The sequence below is a fragment of the Betta splendens genome, chromosome 12 (assembly GCF_900634795.4).
Source record: "Betta splendens chromosome 12, fBetSpl5.4, whole genome shotgun sequence".
NCBI lineage: Eukaryota > Metazoa > Chordata > Actinopteri > Anabantiformes > Osphronemidae > Betta > Betta splendens.
The window spans coordinates 12822623-12832278 of NC_040892.2; the positions used below are offsets into that span (position 1 = coordinate 12822623).

General features: G+C 42.8%; 1 long non-coding RNA gene across 1 annotated transcript; it reads right to left on the reverse strand.

The window, feature by feature from the left end:
- Window positions 1-5086: 5086 nt before the first annotated feature.
- LOC129604955 (uncharacterized) lies at window positions 5087-7056 on the reverse strand. The gene is made up of 3 exons (XR_008696352.1): window positions 6919-7056; window positions 6622-6745; window positions 5087-6503 (listed from the first exon to the last, which is right to left on the reverse strand). It is a non-coding gene; the product is annotated as an uncharacterized LOC129604955 (long non-coding RNA).
- Window positions 7057-9656: the final 2600 nt, after the last annotated feature.

Below are 9656 nucleotides of genomic sequence, written 5' to 3' on the forward strand. Positions count from 1 at the left end.
TGTAACAAGTAACTTCCTCTTCTTCAGAAAGACCACAAACAGAGCCAGACCCAATGAGTGGGAGTTCAACAAAAGGTTTTTTAAATCCCAACGGAACCAACATAAAACATACATCAGCATGTGTTGTATGATTTAGCAGGGTCTGTCTGCTTTATCTGCTGTTTTCCTTGAGAACACAGTCATCTTTGCTATTTGGTCTCCTTGAAGGAAGTCTAGCAGCATATGAGTGGGTTAGTTTGTGTCAAGCAAGTATAATTTATATGTGTTTAGTAGATGTATGAATTTATTTTAAAGTTTAACATGAATATCTAAGCCTCGTTTAGTGTACAGGTTAGCAAAAGGTAGACCCAAAACAAATGGCTGTGGTTCTTAAATGGCAGAGCTATATTACAGAGCTTGACATCATCGTAAAAGGAAATTCCATCTCGTTTTCAAAGAAAAAGACAAAAGACATCGATAGTTATAGTAAAGCAGAGTCACAAACTTGAAGATTTAGAGGTATCAATGTTAATAGAGTGTATCATTAATTGGTGAGATGCTTTGATGGTTGAAGAAACACTTCTTCTACCACTGATTTTAAGGATATATCGAAGTAAATCAAAGCAGCCAAATAAGAGCAAGAGTGGATAATGCTCAGTGTTACTGAGACACCAAATGCACAGCAGTTTGTTTCTCTCACCCACATTTGCTGTGTAGTTCAACTTGATGTACGTGTGTGTGGTTCTGTCAGCTTTGTCCCTCAAAGAGCTATTTTTCCCCTCGCTCCCCATGATTTTCTTTTCCTTTTTTACAGTTTTTTTTCTTTTCCCAAAGAGAGAGAGAGAGAGAGGGAAACCACAGAGGCTGGAGCCAGCAGTCTGGAACAAGCATGACAGAATTTGAATTATAGAAGCAGCACAGCAAAGAGAGGAGGGAGCAGGGGAGGAGGGGGGGAGGGGGAAGGGGGGGGGAGGAGGGGTGTGCGTTTCTGTTTTTGTGTGGCAGAGACTCAGAGAATCATTTCAGCATTGAGGGTTGTTATTTCCAAGACACTGTGTAAAATACACTATTGATTACTCTACATTTAATTTTTGTAGTGTCTTTCAGAGCTAATGTAGGAAAAGGTTGTTATATGTTAAGTTTTTATTTATCAAATGGCCATGAACTGGTGAAAATCTCCTCGTGTTTGCAGATGGATCCTACCAACATAAGTTAAGTGAATAAAACTAACAGCAGATGGCCTTAGACGACAGGTTAAAGAACCACCGAAGTGAATCCTGAGAGAAAAAAATGAATCTCAGGCCAAAAATGTCTGCAGCTGTCATGACATTGTGTTTGTTTCTCTGTGCTATGGTTTGTTTGTATGATGCTTTTAGAGCTCATTACACTGACCAGGTTGTTTGAACTCTGATGAGCACATGATCATGAACACATGATGAGTTCTACTATGCAGTTAAACCATATACAATGTATTTTTGTCAGACATTTTGCATTTCTGTCAGTTTTAGACATTCATTGGTAAAAATCTTCAAAGACTTCATCGCCCATGAAGCTTCTGGGATGCACAGTTGCAGAGACTACTGTCTCACAGTGAGAAGGACCTGGGTCTGATTCCCAGTGTGGGATGTTCTCTCTGGGTTTGATTCCCAGTGTAGAATGTTCTCACTGGGTTTGATTCCCAAAGTGGGATGTTCTCTCTGGGTTTGATTCCCAAAGTGGGATGTTCTTGCTGGGTTTGATTCCCAATGTGGGATGTTCTCTCTGGGTTTGATTCCCAAAGTGGGATGTTCTTGCTGGGTTTGATTCCCAATGTGGGATGTTCTCTCTGGGTTTGATTCCCAGTGTAGAATGTTCTCACTGGGTTTGATTTCCAATGTGGGATGCTCTCTGGGTTTGATTCCCAGTGTAGAATGTTCTCACTGGGTTTGATTTCCAATGTGGGATGCTCTCTGGGTTTGATTCCCAGTGTAGAATGTTCTCACTGGGTTTGATTTCCAATGTGGGATGCTCTCTGGGTTTGTTTCCCAGTGTAGAATGTTCTCACTGGGTTTGATTCCCAATGTGAGATGTTCTCACTGGGTTTGATTCCCATTGTAGAATGTTCTCACTGGGTTTGATTCCCAGTGTTGAATGTTCTCGCTGGGCCTTCCACAGTTCATTTGAGACTGTGGCCTTGTGAGTGACCAGCCCCTAATGACAGCTGGGACATATATTAGCTCCATTTTCTGCTAAACCTTGCTGCAGATTAGTAACATTTATAATGTACAAAAACACGCTCACTAGCAACAGACTGCATCTTGAGGTCAGTAAATCATAGTCAACTGCAGCGAGTCACAAGAAGAGTCTCCTTCAAAATCATAACTTCAACTGTATTTCTGTGTCTGGGCCTGTAGAAAGAGCTTCCACTCACCATAGTGGCTTCTATGTGGATGCTGGTTGAAAGACTGAACCAAAACAATAAATCTACAACACCAAGACAGTAAGCTAAGAATGTGAGCAAACAAATGTATACAGTACAATCAGAATCATGTCGCAACTGACTTCAGGCAGTTTATCTTGAGGGCCTGTGGGGCAGACTTCTCTGAACTCAAACCAGTCTCCCTGCCGCCGCCTCCACGTGACCATCAACCAACCTGGTGGTCATCTGGGGCCTGGAGCTTTCCACAGGAGTTGAAGTTTGCCTCATCAGAGTCAGAGAAAAAATAAGTAATTGAAGGTTTAAACAATTATTATTAGTTGATTAATTTTGCTTGTTGGAATTTTTTCAGTTTCTTACAAACATTTGAAAATCTCTGATTTATTTTTCATTGCTTTCACACAAACCCATTCAGTGACCACAGATGGCAAAATGAATGAACTCTTTCGTGAATTTAATTCACGAACTGCACCAATTTTAACCTGTGAAAACACTTTTTTTCAAAGCTCTTCTATCTATTCTACTTTATTAAAAAGAGACTGATGACAAAAACATTTCTGCTGCAGTTACATTCAAAACAATAGAAACACTGCCTGTTCAGATCTGTTCAGTGTGAGATTGTACAGGCCGACAGACAATCTGATGATGCCGCCGTCTTAATGAGCTGTAGGGTCCTACACAGACCACAGGCAGGGTTCTGGTCAGCAGGTGGTCCTCTTGGATGTGAAGGAGAACAATGTTTGTGTTCCACAACGTCAACTCCTCACAAACTCAGATCCTTTGGTTTCATCTTTTTTGGAACAGTTTCAGCGACCTAATAGATCCAATCCCAGATTTCTTTGTGCAAAATGCAGAGTGCACGTTGGCTACTAGTCCATCACACTGTGGCTTTAACTTAACCGCCTGTCTCTGTGTCTCTGGACAGTGGAACAAAACCCATTGTAAACTGACTGGTTAACTGCTTTTAACCTCACGTTTGTAGCAGCAGAGAAATAATAAGTAAATAAATAGAATTATTGAATTATTATTATAATCAGTAATTCTTTTTACCAACTGGGTGTGATAATGTGGAGACACCCTACACTGTCAACTTTGCTTAACATTTGTTAATTTGAATTTTTTAGGTATTGTCATATTTGAAAGATAAAGGATCAGACAAACCTTTCCTATCCATTCTTTTGGCTTTGTCATTTGATGCTTTCTTCACTTGTGTGTTTCTCTACAGGTGCTACAGTCCAGGCATCAGCTTGGTGTATTGCAGGTCTGGACAGTTCTACTATACAGCCAGTTGAAGTACATTTTTATGTCGTTCTTCAGCTTAAACATGTTTTGGTGGCATCATTACAGATACTTAACCCGTTTTCTCTTCACCTTCTCCTCGGCGACAGATGCAAACCGGGGGAACTGTGGTGTCAATTATAACAACCATTTATCTCCCAGTCTTCCTATTTAATTGTTCAACCGGTGACAATCAGCTGATCTTAACGAGAGGACAAAGCACCTCGTTGTTCAGCGGTGAACGTTTGCTGGTGTATAATCGGCGGCAGTAAAGTTCCCCTCAGCAGAGAGAAGTCTGTCAATACGGCCCTGCTTCAAGCTGCCCCTCCATCCCAGAGCTATCATCTCACACAAGACTTTAACCCAGATAAAGAGTGTGAGTGTGTGTGTGTGTGTGCGTACGCGTTGCAGGGAAGAACATTCCACAGATACTAGAGCAAACGAACACCAGAGAGGGACAGACCCCATCATTGTAATGACTCTTGCATACTGGATCTTTCCCCACGGGGCTTTTTCCATTACCCCACTACGGTGGCGTCCAGGCTGATTCAACCCAGCTTTTCTTTTTTCCTTCTTTAATCCCTCCCTCTTTTTCCTTCCCTTGCAGTTTTTTTTTTCCACAGTGCAAATGTAACCTTGTGCAAGAACCCCCCCTCCCACGCCCCCCAACCCCCACCCCCCCCCTCCTCGCCCGCCAAACTTGGCGAGCCACTTTGCTGCCAAGAAATATGAAAAACTGGCAGGCTGCCCGTTTCATCTGCAAACACACCGCAAAGGAGGGAGGGAGGGTGGAAGCAGCAGGAGGCGGGGGGAGGGGAGGGGAGGGGAGGGGGGAGGCAGGAGCAGAGGTGACAGAAGAGAGGGAAACGCTGTTGTGCTTTCCACAAGGCAGAGAAACAAATCAAAAGCGCAGAGAGAAAGTGGGAAGCAGCGAGATTAGGACGGAATTGACTTGCATGGAAGAATCCACATTACCCACATGAGATAAATCACATAGGGACATTTTCATATTGGCGGCAAACACCACAGAGCTACTGATGAGCAGAGTAAGATGGGCGTTACCAGCCTGCACACATACAACACAGACACACATACGTCCATGCAGTGACGAAATTGCAGCTGAAAGTGTTGCGTAAAATGAGAAAAAATAAAATAAATGGACATATTATAATAAGCGACAATATTAAACCTAGTATCAACATAATTTAGCTCAACCCCAACCTCAAATGCAGAAACAACCTGTTGAGCACCAGTACATGACTAATGTAACAGCATATAGAGGTAGAGCACAGGGTCAGTGGTTCGATTCCTAGTGGGAGTGAAGCAAGACACTGAACCCCAGGTTGCTATGTTTATATGGCGCCCATTCACAAAGTTATTGCAAATCTCTTTATGCTTTTTGCCTGACACTAAACCATCATCCCATTGGCTAAGAAGGATATACTACTTTTCTGTGGTTCGTTGTTCAGGTGTTAACATGGAAAGCAGCCTTTCCCAAGAGCTTCACTGAAGGCTGAGGTCTACGTAGACCAAGCTCAGGTTCTTCTTGGTACAGTAATAACAGAGACAGACCAGCAGTGGTTGTGAAGAAGCCATTAGAGAAAGGGTTTTCTATAGTGCAGAGCCCCAGAGGACAAGAGCCTCCAGATGCTACTTGAGCAGGAAGGCAGTCATTCCCCGAGTTCCAAATGGTTGATATGAGACATCGCTGTGATATATGATCACTGTTTACCCAAGAAGCAGGTTCACAGCAACACACTTCTGTTCACTTCATTTATATTCATTCAGCACCAACTCAACAAAAATATCTCAAGGCACTTTTTAAAGAGAGATTTTCGACCTTACAGAATTCAAAAACACAACCCACAGTAGATAGAAAACCCAACTAATCCCACTTAAACAAGTTATTTAATTTATTTTCAAGCAGTTATTGTATAAAACACTGGACCAGAGGAGGAACCAGGTCTTTGGGATCGAGTAGCTGCAGAAGGAATAGAAGCTGATGTTTGTTTTATAGCAAGAAGGTAAATCACAGACTGGGACTGAAGCAGGGCTTTATCCCACTGAGCTCACACACTCACCAAAATTCCACTACTACTGTAGCTCTGAGACCATAAGCTGCTCAGGTAGAAGCAGCGATCAGACCAAGGTTGAAGGATTCACCAACCATGACGGGCAGGGAACAGGCCAAGGCCAGAGTCAGAACCAATGCAGGTCACAAACAGGAGCTGGCAGGAGAAATGGCTGAAACAAAAAGCTGCTTGGAAAGTGATCAAGGACAAAATACAAACTGTCCGTGGGGAGATGGGCAGTAATATTTTATTATTATTATTATTATAGCTGATTGTAGGAGGTGAACAGGGACAAAAGAAGGAGCTGATAGGAATCAGACCCTGACACTGGAGGCACACAGCTCCAAGTCTGAAGATGTCCATAGAAAGGTACAGAGATGGAGAAACGCATAGATAATGACGTGTAGTACAACGGAGGCATGTTAGTGGATAGAGAGGAAGAAGGTGAGGGAAATAGAACTCCAAAGCAGTGACTAGAGCCATCTCTACAGTAGCTAAGTCTAAAAGAAGGAAAAGCTTTAAGCCTTTGTCTAAAAATAGAGATGAGGTCTGCTTCTCTTTAGCAGGTGATAAGTTTGGAGAACATTTCAGATCCTGATTCAGGGCAGCTACTGGTTCTTCGTCATCTGGTTTGTGGTCAGTGCAAGGAAGGGCAGGTTAACACCTCATGGGAACCTCCAGCATACTGGGCAGGTGTGGGTCGCACCAAAATCACCTTCAGACTCGTATTCCTGCAACATGGTTGATCTGGGCATTCACTGCAGAGGGAGGGGAAACTCAGCACAGACAGAAGGTTGAAAACCCACAACCCATCATGAACCAGGCCCCTGTGTGGACCAGCTGGTCCCAACAATGGTGGGAAAGGCAGCTCCTCACCCTGAAACTCTACGTGAGCCTGTGAAGGCAGGTAGTGACACAGGCCGGGCCGACAGACGGAGGCTGGTGGTTGACTGAGTCATAGCTGGTTGGGCTCAACAAGCAGGAGGTGGAATGTTACGACCTGCCACAAAATGGAAGACAGAGGCTTTGAATGCTTGTAGGACCCAATGAGGCGCGATGAAACGAGAGACGGGCAAAATTCTTAGTAAAACACTCCTTGATGTTGAGGAGCAAAAGGAGACACAAACCTGGTGACATTGACGGACTAGCGAGTGGATGAGGTGGAGTACTTACGCCGATGCAGAAGGAGGAACAGGAGAATGGAATGATGGAATGAATGGAGCAACAGGAGGCGGAGGGGAAGATCAGGGAGGAGGTGCAGATCCAGTCTGATGAACCTGGATCAAAGGTGTCACATGCTCCAGGTTCAGCTGTTGCCCCGTCCAGGTTGGGTCCTATAATAATCAGAAGGTGACTGTGGTTAAAAGCTTAGGACTACTGTTTGCAGACCTGCCTGGTGTGACGACCTCCCTCTCTGAGGTTCTATAGGGGCCAAATTGATTTTGCTTAGTAGGAGGACCCAAGAACATGCTGACACTAACTAACTGTGCTAATCCAGATCTACTGACGAAAGAACACGTGAGTAAAGACTGTAGAGAAGCAAACGGCATGACGAGAACAGGAAGACAGTGTCAAAATAAAAGTCCCCAGCAGGAAGTCAGGCTGTACATTGTTAATCTGCTATTTTGATATTATATTGTACATTACTAGAAGCTTAACAATGACAACAACATGCAAATGTCCCATCACATAATCATACCAAATTCTGCATAGATTCTTCATCATTTCCACTGTTAATCCTATGCAAGTATTCAGAAATATATAAATGAAGTATGAAGGTGACTAACAGTAAACAAACGCAGTGGAAAACAGTAATTGATTTATGCTAAACCAGAGTTTACATGGTGGTGTGTGAAAAAACATTTTACTGTATTTGTTAAAGCCTCAGATTGGTTCAGACATTTCCCTGACATCTTTTTCCAGACCCTGTGACATTTTCCATCATGGAAGAGTAAAGAAAAAGGAGAAAGAAGATATTTTTATCTACAGAGAGAGACCCTGGTTCTTTCATGGAACGTCTGCATGATATATCTCGCTGCAAGCTCTTCCTGTGGTTTTGACGTCTCCAAGTGATGCTCTTCCTGCTTGTTGCCAGGCAACAGGCGGGGAAAAAATAGTTGAGGTGATGAGTGAAGGTGAGCCAGAGGGAGGTGGGAGGAGGGAGAGAAAAGAGAAATGGAAGGGGTGGGGGTGGGGGAGGGGGAGGGAGGGTGTAAAGCGCTGGTGGATATTTTCTTCCTGGCAAGCGTTCACATTTCAGTTCTATAACAACACAAAAAAGACGAGCTACCAAAAGTTGGGCACAAATAATGAACCATACCCATCATGAATTGATCTGAAGTTAAAAAACGAACCCAATAAGGATGCCGATAAACAAATCAACATCATGAGACTTTCATATTATAAATTGACACGTACAATATAAAAAGTCATAATGAGGATTTTATGCAGCAGCTTTTTTAAGCCACACATTCAGCAGGTTACAGACGCCAACACAGGGAGCGCAACAAAGTTTATGTCCTCGCGTGAGTTTGTGTGTGAGGATTAACGCTGTTGTCTATGAGTCCACCAGGTCCTCCACCGTCTTATACACAGAGACTAAAATAGTTTGTGCAGCTAATACAACAAGATGGAATGAACTGGCCACAGTACGTACTGTTACTGATGGTTATGTGTTGCTGTTACAAGCAATGACTGAGTTTTGAGCTTGACAAAACTCCAAAACTGTTGATCTTACAATTCAAATGTTCTATTCTTGTTTAACTGGCACAAATGCATATAATGTATACATTCTATTTATATACATGATATGACAAATTAACCGGATACTCTCAGAGGCCAGATTCCAGACATTTATTCTTTATTATCATCTTTACACCTTTACCTGCATCCTGAATGGATGGAACAAGGAGGAAAAATGACAAGAAGTAAGAAAGAAACTAAGAAAGAAAGAAAGAAAGACTGGGCAGAGAGGAGCTAAATGAAAGATACGGGACCACCTGAAGGGAATACATGCAGTCCCATAGCTAGAGAGAGAGAGTAATGAAGGGAGGGAGGAGGTTGTGGAGGAGATGGAAGGATCAATATCTAATTTCAGTGCTGAGCTCACTGTGGACATTTTCCCAATAATGCTGGGATAGAACACCAAAGTTTGAATAGCTGTGTATCTTTGTCTGTCTTTCTGTGCACCTCTTTCTCTCTGTCCTCATCTTGGACTCCGACTGAAGCACCTTCACCCATTATGGGATATTTCTGTGAGATTCCTACTGTGTGAGAGCAGTGATGTCATCAGACAGGACCACTCAGTAATATAAAGCAGCTGTTATGATAATAATGAGTGTAGGCGTCATAACCAGCACAGTTTTCTTATCTATACAATAGAGTTTTAACTTTAAAGCAGGTCCTGGTTTCCAGCTTCAGGGTCCACGTGTCCCTTATATATATGTTTATCACAGTCGGTGTAAGTGAGTGCCAGTCGTGCTCCTTTAGAACAGCCTGCTCCCTACAACTTTCAGCGTTCCCCCTAAACACAACATTAAAGTGGCAGTGAACCCAACATAGTGAGGCTGTAAAGCACCACATACGGACCTGCTGCCTGTGTTTCTGTACAGCTCACACTCACTCCTTCACCCACTAGATTCACAGCTCACACACACTGTGTATTTTGTAAATGAAGTACTTTAGCATTACGTTATTCTTGTGTATTCTTGCTTTCTTGTGTTTGTCCAGGAAACAGCTTTAATAGAATGTGTTCATATTGAAAGTCATGATCATAAACAGACACTGACTTGTGAGACTCACTAATTTACATTTTCCTAATTTGGTTGGACATCAGGAAGAAGACAGAAACGACATTAGAACTGTTTTATGATGATGAGTACATTTAGAGCAGGTGTTTTTAATGGAGACTT